The sequence below is a fragment of the Octopus bimaculoides genome, chromosome 15, assembly GCF_001194135.2.
Source record: "Octopus bimaculoides isolate UCB-OBI-ISO-001 chromosome 15, ASM119413v2, whole genome shotgun sequence".
Classification (NCBI taxonomy): Eukaryota; Metazoa; Mollusca; class Cephalopoda; order Octopoda; family Octopodidae; genus Octopus; species Octopus bimaculoides.
In genome coordinates this window covers 1,755,286-1,767,156 of record NC_068995.1, presented here as the reverse complement: position 1 = coordinate 1,767,156, position 11,871 = coordinate 1,755,286, and the positions used below count along the sequence as shown (strand labels likewise).

Here is an 11,871-nt window from a genome sequence, read left to right as displayed (position 1 = left end):
TATATATATATATATATATATATGTATGTATGTCTAGATAGGTTGGTAGGTAGTTGATAGTGACAGATCAATATACTGACGCACACACACACGCACACATCTATCAGTGTGTGTGCGTGTACATACATTACAGGAATGCAGCTGAGACTGTTTTGGCGTTAATGTTTTTCTTTCCTACATACACATACAAGCACATATGTACATACACACACACACACACACATATATATATATATAAACACGGGGAATTGGTAGGTGTGTGAAGTATGGGAGAGAGAGAGGGGGGTTACTGTTAGGAGAGCAACGAACTGTCTGACTAGCAAGATGGTGGTGTGGAAGAGTAGGAAGCAATGTCTTGGAATAGTTCTGAATATATATGTGCTTCACACATTGAGAGATGACGGAAAGAGGAAGGAAAGAACGAGTGGAACGAGAAGATAATGAAGACGACGACGACGATGACGATGATGGGGATGAAGATGATAGTGGTAATGAAAGAAAGATACAAAAAAACTAGATCGGAGAAAATGGAAGAGGAAGAAGTAGAAAAAGAAAAAGGAAAAATGTGACGATGGAAGATGTGGAGGAAGGAGAAAAGAAAAATAAGAAGGAAGAAGAAGAAGAAGAAGAAGAAGAAGAAGAAGAGGAAGAAGGAAGAAAAGAAGAAGGAATTGGAATGAGTTGACTGAAGAAGAAAATAAAAGAAGACGAAAGAGAGAAGACAGAGGAAGAAAAGGAGAGAAGAATAAGAAAATAAGAGAAGACGGGAAAAGAAGAAGAAAAACATCAAGAAGAAAAATTTGAAGAATACAGTGAAGTAATGAAGGGATGAAGCTAACTTACTTTTCTTCGAGGCAAGTTCCTTGTTTGTTTGGCAAATGTTGGCTTAAGAGCATCACACACGAAATGGTAAAATTCATCCCAAAAGAACAACAGTCTTGGAGGTGTTATAGTATGAGAAACGTTAAGTGAAGTGCCAGTTGTTGTGATATCAGCAGTGGTGTTAATAGTTGTAGTAATAGCAGTGGTAGTAGTAGTAGTAGTAGTAGTAGTAATAGTGGAGGATGTGTTGTTGTTGTTGTTGGTGGCGGTGGTGGTGCTGGTGGTGGTTGTGTTGCTGTCGCGGTTGTAATGGAAATTCTGTAGAAAGCACTGGAAAGGCCGATTGCAGACTTTCTGTTTCATCATAGTGAGAACTGGTCTACAGAGTCACACCCTTCCATCTGATTGTCCTTAAACTAGTGAAAGGAATCGAGAATTGGGGACTGTTTTCGTAAAGGACCCAACCAGCGGCGACTAGATTCCGTTCCTCTTCTTGTGCCAGTCTGAAACTGAAGCATCGCAAGGGAGAATTAAGAACATCAGCAGCATCCAGTGCTAAGATCTCTGGCTTCGGTGACTGGCAGAGATGTACAAAGATGGTGAGACGGGCGGTGCTGAGGGAACGACTGGCTTGAGGGTGAAGGAGAGACAGAGAGAGAGATAGAGATAGAGAGAGAGAGACAGACAGACAGAGAAGGAGAGGCCGTGTGTGTGTGATAGATACAAGTAGAGAGTGAGGGAGAGTCTAAACGTCTGTGTATGAAAGATATAAAGACGGAGAGGAAGAGTCCGTATGAGTGTGAATGGTAGGTAAAGAAAGAGCGGGAGAAAGAAAAAGAAGATGTGTGTGATAAAGAGAGAGAGAGGAGACTGAACGTGTATGATGAAAGATATAAAGAGAGGAGGAATCTGTGTGAATGAGAGAGGGAGAGGTTGTGCGTGTATGACGGAGTTAAAGAGAGAGGGAGAGTCTGCGTGTGTGTGTATGAATGATATATAGATAAGGAGAGAAAGGGAGAAGGAGGCTGCGTGAATGTGTATAAAAGATTTAAAGAGAGAGAAAGAAGAAGGAAAAAGGAAAAATGTGTGTATGATGGAGAGGTTGAGAAAGAAAGAAGGAATCGGTGTGTGTGTGTATGAATGATAAAGAAAGAGAGGAGGGTTGATCGCGTGTTGTTTCTTAGCCCCAGGTCAACCCTGGTTGAGCAGATCTATAACAGCCAGAGGCATTCTAGCCTTGACCATGCCGACTTTTATTCAAACAGTGTTATCTAAGACTACATTATTCAATATATCCCTTTTAAAAATACTGTAGGGTGGTTTGGCTGCTGTTTCATGCAGGTACGACAACCACGTTGGCTCGTGTTTATGTATGTATGAAATAGATATAAAGAGGGGGAACAGAGAGAGAGAAGAGGGAGAGCCTGCATGTGGGTAAGACAGGTGAGAGAGAGAGAGAGAGAGAGAGAGAGAGCTAGAGATAGATAGATAGATAGAATGAGAGATAGAGAGGGAGCGAACATGTGTTGTGAGAAAGAAAAGATGAAGAAGCTAGTGAGAGAGAAAGAGAAGAGTCAATGTTTGTTTGTGAGAGATGAAGAGAAGAGAAGAGATTGTATGAGAACGGCAATGGGAATGATATTGCGTAGAGAGAAAGAAAGGAAGGAAAGAGAGGATCGTATGTGTGAAGAAATTTCGCGCTGAAAGAGTGATAAAGCAAAGTGAGAGTGAGAGAGAGAGAGGAAAGAGGAGGAAAAAAAGAGAAACAGAAACTGTGTGGATGAAAAGGAGAGTAGGAGATACGTGAGAGAGGAAGAAAAAGATGGAAAGAGAAAGAGAGAGAGAGAGAGAGGGAAAGAGTTAGAAATAAAGAGGATAATAAGAAAGACGGAGGGGGAAAACCGTCGACGAAAAAAGGGCGGGAATGTTAGAGAGAGAGAAGAGAAAGAGAGGGGAAGATAAGGTTTCGTGGAGATGGAAAGATAGATATGTTTGGTAGTGAGGGAGAGAGTCAGACGACAGCAGAGAGTGAGAGAGAGAGAGATGATAAAGAGAAGTTAGAGGTTTGATAGAGAGAGAGAGAGAGAGAGATAAAAAGAAACAGTGTTTCTCTCTATCTGTCACTCCCTCCCTCTCTCTCTCTCTCTCTCTCATTGTATACACGCACACGTTTGTGTGCGTGTGTGAGAAATTTTCCGTGTTTAACTTTGTGTGGGTGTATATTAATGTGTGTCTGACAAAATGACTATACACACATGATTGTGCTTGTGCTTGTGTGTGTGTGTGTGCGCGCATGGTTTATAAGATTTCTGCTTGTCTACAATGTTACTGTTATTGTTATGTTCGATGTTGTCATTACGGCCTTCATTGTTAATATCGGTGACACTGTTCTTCTTGTTGTGGTGGTCGTTAATCTTGGTTAGGCTTGTTGTTGTTGTTGTTGTTAGTATTGTTATCAAATTTGTTGTAGCTGTTGTCACTGAAGCCATTGTAATCACCGCGACACTATATACTAACCACCAATCACCACCACCACCACCACCACCACTACTACTACTACTACAGTAGCGATCGAGTAATACTTACATTCCAACACACACACACGTCAACATGCAACTACAATTATTTAACAAATACATATATATGTATGTGTATGCGTGTGTATGCGTGTGTGTGATGCATATATGTATATATAAATATATAAGTAATGTATGTGTATATATAAGCACATCTTTATTTTATATACATGCATGTATATATATATATGTGTGTGTGTGTATACATATATACATGTATACATATATACATATATAAATATGCAAATATATATATATATATATATATATATATATATATATAAATGCATGTTCAGGTAGAATATATTGCCAAGATGCAAATCAGAATAGAGTGTGATGCACTTATCAGTTTACATAATGCATTGAGTGCACAACACTGAAAACTGGTGCACTTACTAATGCATAATGTTCCAAAAACATGTAACTATACATACATACTTACACACACGCACACATGTATATATGTATTATACATACGTGTGTGTGTGTGTCAATGCATATATGTATATATATATATGTGTGTGTATAGTCTTTGTGTGGCAGGTGTACAGGTACAATAAACACTAGAAATGTACAGAAAATAGACTCCATAAATTGCTAGTGGGGGGGGGTGATACTTAGAAGTAGTTGATAGCTTCTGTTACCTTGGTGACCAAGTCAGCAATAGAGGTGGTGACTCCAAGATCATAGTTACTATAATAAAAATAGGCTGGGCAAAGTTCAGAGAGCTCCTGCTTCTGTTGGTAACTAAGGGCCTCTCATTCAGAATAAAAGGCAAATTGTATGATGTCTGTGTTGGAACAGCCATGCTACATGGCAGTGAAACATGGACTGTGACTGCTGAGGACATGTGCAGGCTTGAAAGAAATGAAGCCAGTATGCTTCGCTGGTTGTGGAATGTCAATGTGCATGTACGACAGAGTGTAAGCGTCTTGAGAGAAAAGTTTAGCATAAGAGGCATCAGATGTGATGTGCAAAGGAGATGACTTCTCTGCTATGGTCCTGTGATGCATATGGACGACGACAGCTGTGTAAAGAAGTGCCGACCTCTAACAATTGAGGGAACCTGTGGAAGAGGTAGACCCTGGAAGACATGGAACAAAGTGATGAAGCATGATCTTCAAATGTTAGGCCTCATGGAGGAAATGACAAATGACCGAGCCCTTTGGCAATATGCTGTGATTGAGAAGACTCATCATAGTTGTGGTTGATGCTGGTGTCATGTAACTGGCACATAAAAGGCATAACACTCTCGGAGTGGTTGGCATTAGGAAGGGCATCCAGCCGTAGAAACTCTGCCAAACCAGACTGGAACCTGGTGAAGCTCTCCAGCTTACCAGTTGCTGTCGAACTGTCTAGCCCATGCCAGCCTGGAAAGCAGATGCTAAATGTTGATGATGATGATGATATATATACATATGCATATATAGTCTTCTAAAAATCCATATGTTAGAAAAATATGCACTTGCATATTTGTCGATGGAGTGGCTATATTAATCAAGGTGTACAGAAGTATAGAGCTATGGCAGCTGATCTGACCAACTGGCTGACCAAAGACTTGTAAGTGGATTTGGTAAACGGAAACTGAAAGAAGCCCGTCATGTGTATGTATACATTTGTGTGTCTGTTTGTTCCCCTACCATCACTTGACAACTGATGTTGGTGTGTTTACATACTTATAACTTAGCAGTTTGACAAAATAGACCAATAGAATAAGTACTAGGCTATCAAAGAATAAGTCCTGGGGTTGATTTGTTCGACTAAAGGCAGTGCTCTAGCATGGCCACAGTCAAATGACTGAAACAAGTAGAAGAATAAATGGATTTTGTAAAAGCAAATGGAAAGAGACCCGTGGTGGGTGTATATATCTGTGTGTGTGCACATGTGTGTATGTTTGTATGCATATATATATATATATGTATATGCATGTGTATGTGCATATGCATGGATGTGTGCATGTGTACGTGCGTGCGTGCGTGTATGTATGTGTCTCTGTCTCCTTGTCTTGACATCACACATGAGTTGCAAAGCAAACATTACTGTCACAGAAACAGTCAAAACTTGTCTGGCGTTGGGGGACATTAAAACGCTGCTGGTGTGATGATGATGATGATGACGATGATGATGCTGTCGCTGTGGTTGTTGATGATGATGATGAAGGTACTGCTGCTGAAAAACAGTCACTGAAAGAGCGTTATCAAAAGGATTAAACCAGTTTTGTTTTTTTTAAATTTCTCTGCCAACTTTGCTAAGTATTTTTGGTTTCATCTCCAAGATTATGTAAACCCCTCTCACCCCCACCCCCCAAAAAACAAAACTTAAAAAACCCCAAAAAGCTGGAAGATTTGCTGTGTACAAAAAGTAATAACAATAAAACTCATTTCTGTTATAGGCACAGGACCTGGAATTCTGTGGAAAGGGGGACAAATGATTATATCGAACCCACTGCTTGACTGGTCCCTATTTTTCTCAACCTCAAAAGGACGAAAGATAAAGTCAACTTCAGTGACGTTTGAACCCAGGACATAAAGAGTCAGAAGAAATGTTGTGAGACATCTCATCTGACACGCCAACACTTCTGCCAATAATAATAATAATAATAATAATAATAATAATAATAATAATGATAATAATAATAATAATGGTTGTTGTTGTTGTTGTTGTAGCTTGTCATGTCAGAAATATTTGATTAGTCAGGTAGAAATATTTTTAACTTGGTGTTTCATCCTGGATTTAATATATAGAGCATAAGAAAGTTGACTAAAAATATATTATAATATGTGTGTTGTGTCTGCCGGTGGTGGTGGTGGTGGTGAGACAGGGAGAGAGAGAGAGAGAGAGAGAGAAAGAGAGATAGAGAGATAGGCAGATAAGTAAATTAGTGTCAACAGGTTTTGTATATGGAACATAAGACTAAAAATATATTTGTTATGTGAGTGATGGGATAAGGAGAAAGAGAGGGAGAGGAAGGGGAGAGAGAAATTTATTTTGTATGGTATTTAGTATAACTTTCTTCATCTCTCTTGAGTTGACCAAATAAGTCATGCCAGTGGTCACTCGGGATTATTTCTCTTGTTTGTGTGTTTGGTATATATATATGTGTGTGTATAGATTTTTTGCAAACAACTTGCAGATGCACGTGTTACCAGTTGAAAGTCCCACATACTGGATGCTAGCAAAGCTTATGGGGTCAGCAGGAGAGAATGCTTACTGTTTCTGGGCTTTCCTCTCATTGGCATCATTGTGCAAATATATATATATGGGGTGGCTGAAAAGCTCCTGGCTTTAAGGGTAACACGAAAGGCCTGGCTGGAGGCCCAACCTTCTGAGTTCTTTATACAAGACTTAGGAAAAGTGAAGAACTGCTGCAATAAGTGTGTGAATCTGAGAGGAGAATATCATGGAATAAAATCATAATTAACTGATCCTCCTGTATTTTCTTCTACCCAAGGCCAGGAACTTTTCAGCACCCCTTCAGAGAAGATTTTTGCCCAAGGCACCGAATATTGATATGATCTTATCAATGTGTTATAATAATAATAATAATAATAATAATAATAATTATCATCATCATCGTTTAACGTCCGCTTTCCATGCTGCCATGGGTTGGATGATTTGACTGAGGACTGGTGAGCCAGATGGCTACACCAGGCTCCAATCTGATTTGGCAGAGTTTCTACAGCTGGATGCCCTTCCTAACGCCAACCACTCCGAGAGTGTAGTGAGTACTTTTACGTGCCACCGGCACGAGGGCCAGTCCGACGGTACTGGCAGCGGCCACGCTCGAAATGGTGTAATAATCATAATAATAATAATAATAATAATAATAATAATAAACTATATTATCAACATATTGTAAAGATGATATATTATAATATGTTGTGGTTGTTCTTTTTGCGACACCCCCCCCCTTCACCAGGTAAGCTCTAATTAAAGGTGAACTATGATCAAAGGTGTTTCAGTTGAATCAGCAAAGGGAATCAATAATCTATTATGTAAATCAATAATAGAATCTATGAATCAATAAAAGTTCAATAGATCAACCAATAGGTCAATCATGGAATCAATAACTCATTCTATCAACGTGTGTCAATAATTCGATATTTAAATCAATCAAGTCGAGGAATCAATCACACAATCTAGAAATCAGTGTGTGTGTGTGTGTGTATACATGTACAAATATATGTAAATATATGTATGTATATATATGTATGTACATATATTTATATATATATATATTATATATGTATATTTATATATATATATATATATTACACACACACACGCATATATATTGTTGTATTTCAGGATGATCATTTTTGATAAACATACACACACACACACACACACACACATATATATATATATATATATATATATAATATATATTGTTATATACACATGCATAGGTGTGTGTGCGTACGTGTGTGTATATAGCAGCATGTGGGGTCAATGTGAAACTAATGATTAAAATCAAGGCATGACCCCAAGTCAAGATCAGGGGACATTTATGTGGTTAGTCAGCCAAATAGAAATAGCAGCTAAATTAGATCACAAGGAACCATCTTTAAAATAGATGGAATCTTTGATGGCATCGAATAATAAAGTCTGTGCAATTGGTGAACGCGAGTGGCTTAGTGGTTAAGGTACTGGCATCATGATCATAAGATCTTGAGTTCACTTCCCGGACCAAGCAGTCATTGTATCCATGAACAAAGTACACCATTTCATGTTGCTCAATTCCACTGTACTAGCCCCAGCCTTATGCTGGTGCAGCCCCTTATCTCAGCCCCTGTTTGTGTCATCCAGGATGACACAAATGGAGGCTATATTAAAAGTGAGGGACTGCGGAGAAGATGCTTACGTGTACCAAAGATTTGAAAGACAAAAGTTTGGCACATACTTCCAGGTCTTTATTTGTGAGTGACCACTGTGTTTAAAATGGTGTTTGCAGGAACAGATGCGATAGTCATGGCTGGAACACTTCTAAGGATAAATCTGTTTAATTAGAAATGACTTAGAACTAAAACAACAAAAACAAAAACCACAGCAACAAGGTTTAGCGAGGAATATTTGCCTTACCAAAAACAACTTGAAGAATCCTTATCTTGCACCAGAAGATATTCCGTTATCTCTAGACAGGTTTGGCCAACCACTTCCCTTTATCTAGAAACCGGCATCTGTTATTCATTGTTTCGTTGGCTGAAGCATCAAGTCTGCAACTGTCAGGGTTGCTTTTTATCTTCGATGCTGGTTGGAATTAAGATGAGGTTGGAACCAAATAATGCTTAATATCCAACCAGAAGAACACACATGCTTCCAACTCATAGACATAGCAGCATCTGCTTCCAGCTTCACTTGAGAACTGAACTTCTTTCTTACTAGAACTCACACTTCCTTCAGATATAAAATATTCAACGTAAAACAGATGAGGTTTCTTTCAAACTAACAAGAGTCCATTTTTACTCTTTCCATGCCAACCCCTCCTGGTTTTTTGGATAAAGACTTCCTGTTATAAAGTGACCTCAATTATAAAGTTTCCAATGCAAGTTCCTGTTTATTTATGTTCCAAAGCCCAGCTTAATAATGGTAAAGTTTATTTTACTAATTTCATTATAATTTTCAAGACTAACTAAACCAAAAATAGTATATTTCGAAAGAAATTTTGTAGTGAAAAAAAAACCGGAAGTCTTTTAGAGTTCTGCCTTCAAACATGTTCTGTACTTCTTTAAACAAGTGATGTTCTCTCAGAAATGACTGGGAAGGTGGCTTGCCAACCAAGTGGCTTCAGGTTCAATCTCTCTCGGAGCTAACTTAGACAAGGGTCTTCTTTTGCAACTTTGAGATTGACCAATTGATTGAAACTGTATGGAAGCATGTAAGATATATGTTTGTCTGTGTGTGTGTGTGTATGTGTGAGCGCACGTGTGTTGTGTGTGTGTAACTAAGTAGTTCAGCAAAAGAGACCGACAGAATGAGTACCAAGTTTTCGAATAGAATTCCTCAAGGTGGTGCCCCAGCATGGCCACAGTCAAATGACTGAAACAAGTAAAAGAATAAAAGAGATATATATTTTTATGTGCATGTGTACATGTGTGTATATGTGTGTGTGTGTGTGTGCACGTGTATATATGTTTGCATAGGTAGGTAAATATAAAATCGCCTTCATCATCATCATCATCATTTCTTCAACGTCCATTTTTCCATATTTGCCTGGCTCTGATGAAGTTTACTGATGCAGATTTTCTATACCCGGATGCCTTTCCTGTCACCAACTTTCGCTTGTTTCAGGCATGTTACATTGTTTAGAAACAGGGAAGGGTAGGCAACAGGAAGAGCATCAAACTGCAGAAAATTTGCTCCAAGGAATTCCATTTGACCCAAAGAGGAAGAGGAAATGGTGGTGTGTGCATGTAAGTGATGGCGATGACGACGACGATGACAAAGACGATGGTGATGATGATGACGACAATGACAACAATGACGATGATGGCACTGATGATGATGATGATGATGATGATGATGATGATGATGGTGATTATTATTATTATTGATCCTATGAAATAATATAACAAATATTTTTATGAGGGTGCAAAGGTCATTTACTAACTCCCGGTCATAAAGACTAAAGCTGTAAATTCCAGTCTTTATAGATAAACACATAAAAAAGAAACATATATATTAAAAAAAAAACATATATAAAACAAAACATTTATTATGTGTTAATAATTGCTGTTCAAATTCTATGAAGAATATAAGCTTTCATATTTAGTGATTCTTTTAGGATGTTGTGAAGGTGTGAGGAAAGGCTATAATCTAAGCATTACATTGAAAATATTTATGAATTAATGATAATTACCATAATAATCACTTAACGAGTCTATGTGAAAGCAATATTAATGACATACAATGTAAGTCAAAAGGTATATTTGTATAGAAATAAATATATATTCACACACACACACATATATATGTGTGTGTGTGTGTGCAATTGGGTCCTGGCCAAATTGAAACACCACATTCAAATGCTTACTGCCATGTTCTCAACCTTTTCATTATGAAAGGCCCATACGATTTTGAAGAATTCTTTCTCACTGACCCTTGACTTTTGAAAGGTCACACATCTCAACAAATTTTGACCTCATTGACAGGGGACCACTATAGGGCTGCCTCAACAGCATTGTTTGCTCCCACCCAAAATAACAAAATCGATGCCCTGGGTCTCTAAGTGTACAACCACATTTGTAGGGAGATTAGTATTCAGCCCCAAGACACGTGTGTGTGGGTCTGCGAGGTGGGGGTGGCAGGACTGGCACAACCCCAGCAGTATCTTTCTAGGTCCCCAGGGTTCCACAAATCCTAGATTTGGAAGCACAAAATTGGGTGATCATATTGACTGGCGCATTTGTTTCACGTGTTTATACCACTTTGCTCTTGATAATAAGATCACGTGTTCAATCCCCACTCCATACACAAATTGTGTTCTTGTTTTCTTGGACAAGTCACGTGGCTCCAGTCTGCATCGTTGACAGCAATGAACTCCTGGTCTATCTCAAAGGGTTAGGTGTACAACACCCAAAACCTTTACTTTTTACTTAATTTATCGATCCCTTCCTCACCTCTCTCTCTCTCTCTTTCTCTCTCCCTCTCTTTCTCTCTCTCTCTCTCTCTCTTTCTCTCTCTCTCTCCATCTCATGTTTGTTAAGTGGCTGGACACTAAAATACATTATAAGCAACATCGTTTGTTTTGATTTTGTTTTTACGCCGGGATAAACTTCACCACAAACAGCCAGACACACGCACTTGCGCAAGAACGCACACACAAATCAAACGAATCTCTGGCGAACCTGCTTGATTATGCGTGTCGAGTATATGTATGTGTGTGCACGTATATTTGAGAGTATGTGTGTATGTGCATATGCGAGTTGGTCGGTGTGCGTAAAAGATCTGATACTAACAGATGGCGCAGGAAAAAAAAAAGCGAAAGTTCATCACAAGATTTCAACAGCAATTAAAGGGAAATAACTTTCAAAAGCTCAAGTCTATATAATCTCCCTTGTCTATGACCTACTTTCGCTTATAGACAATAGATACATGCGCACATGCTTTCATGCACGTACACAGCCATCTATCCACACACACACACACACATGCATGCGCGCATGCACACACGCATATATACGACTATATATATATATATATATATATATATAGTTCATATATACACACACACAACCATACCTATATACAAAACATGCATATACACATACAAACGCGCATAAATAAATACATATATGTACTTACAAGCACTCACACACACATACACGCACACATACACACACGCGCGCGCACACACACACACACACACGTATGGTGATGAGAGTGAGAAAGTATGTTGACAATTGTCACCTCCAACCGACTCCTCCGCACCCTCATTCCACCCTGATCGTGTTGCCGGGAGGTCGACATACCT

At 38.8% G+C, this 11,871-nt stretch overlaps 1 protein-coding gene across 2 annotated transcripts in view; it reads right to left on the bottom strand.

Annotated features, from left to right (window-relative positions):
• Window positions 1-11,871, bottom strand: part of LOC106874118 (rho GTPase-activating protein 6) — an 81,179-nt gene that overhangs the window by 68,287 nt on the left and 1,021 nt on the right. Inside the window, exon 1 of one of the 2 annotated variants that reach the window (XM_014921725.2) lies at window positions 844-2,051. The exons of the other annotated variant lie outside the window; for it this stretch is intronic. The gene's annotated coding sequence lies outside the window, so the exon portion shown is untranslated. Of the gene's footprint in view, window positions 1-843; window positions 2,052-11,871 lie in introns of those variants that run through there. 2 annotated transcript variants of the gene reach the window in all.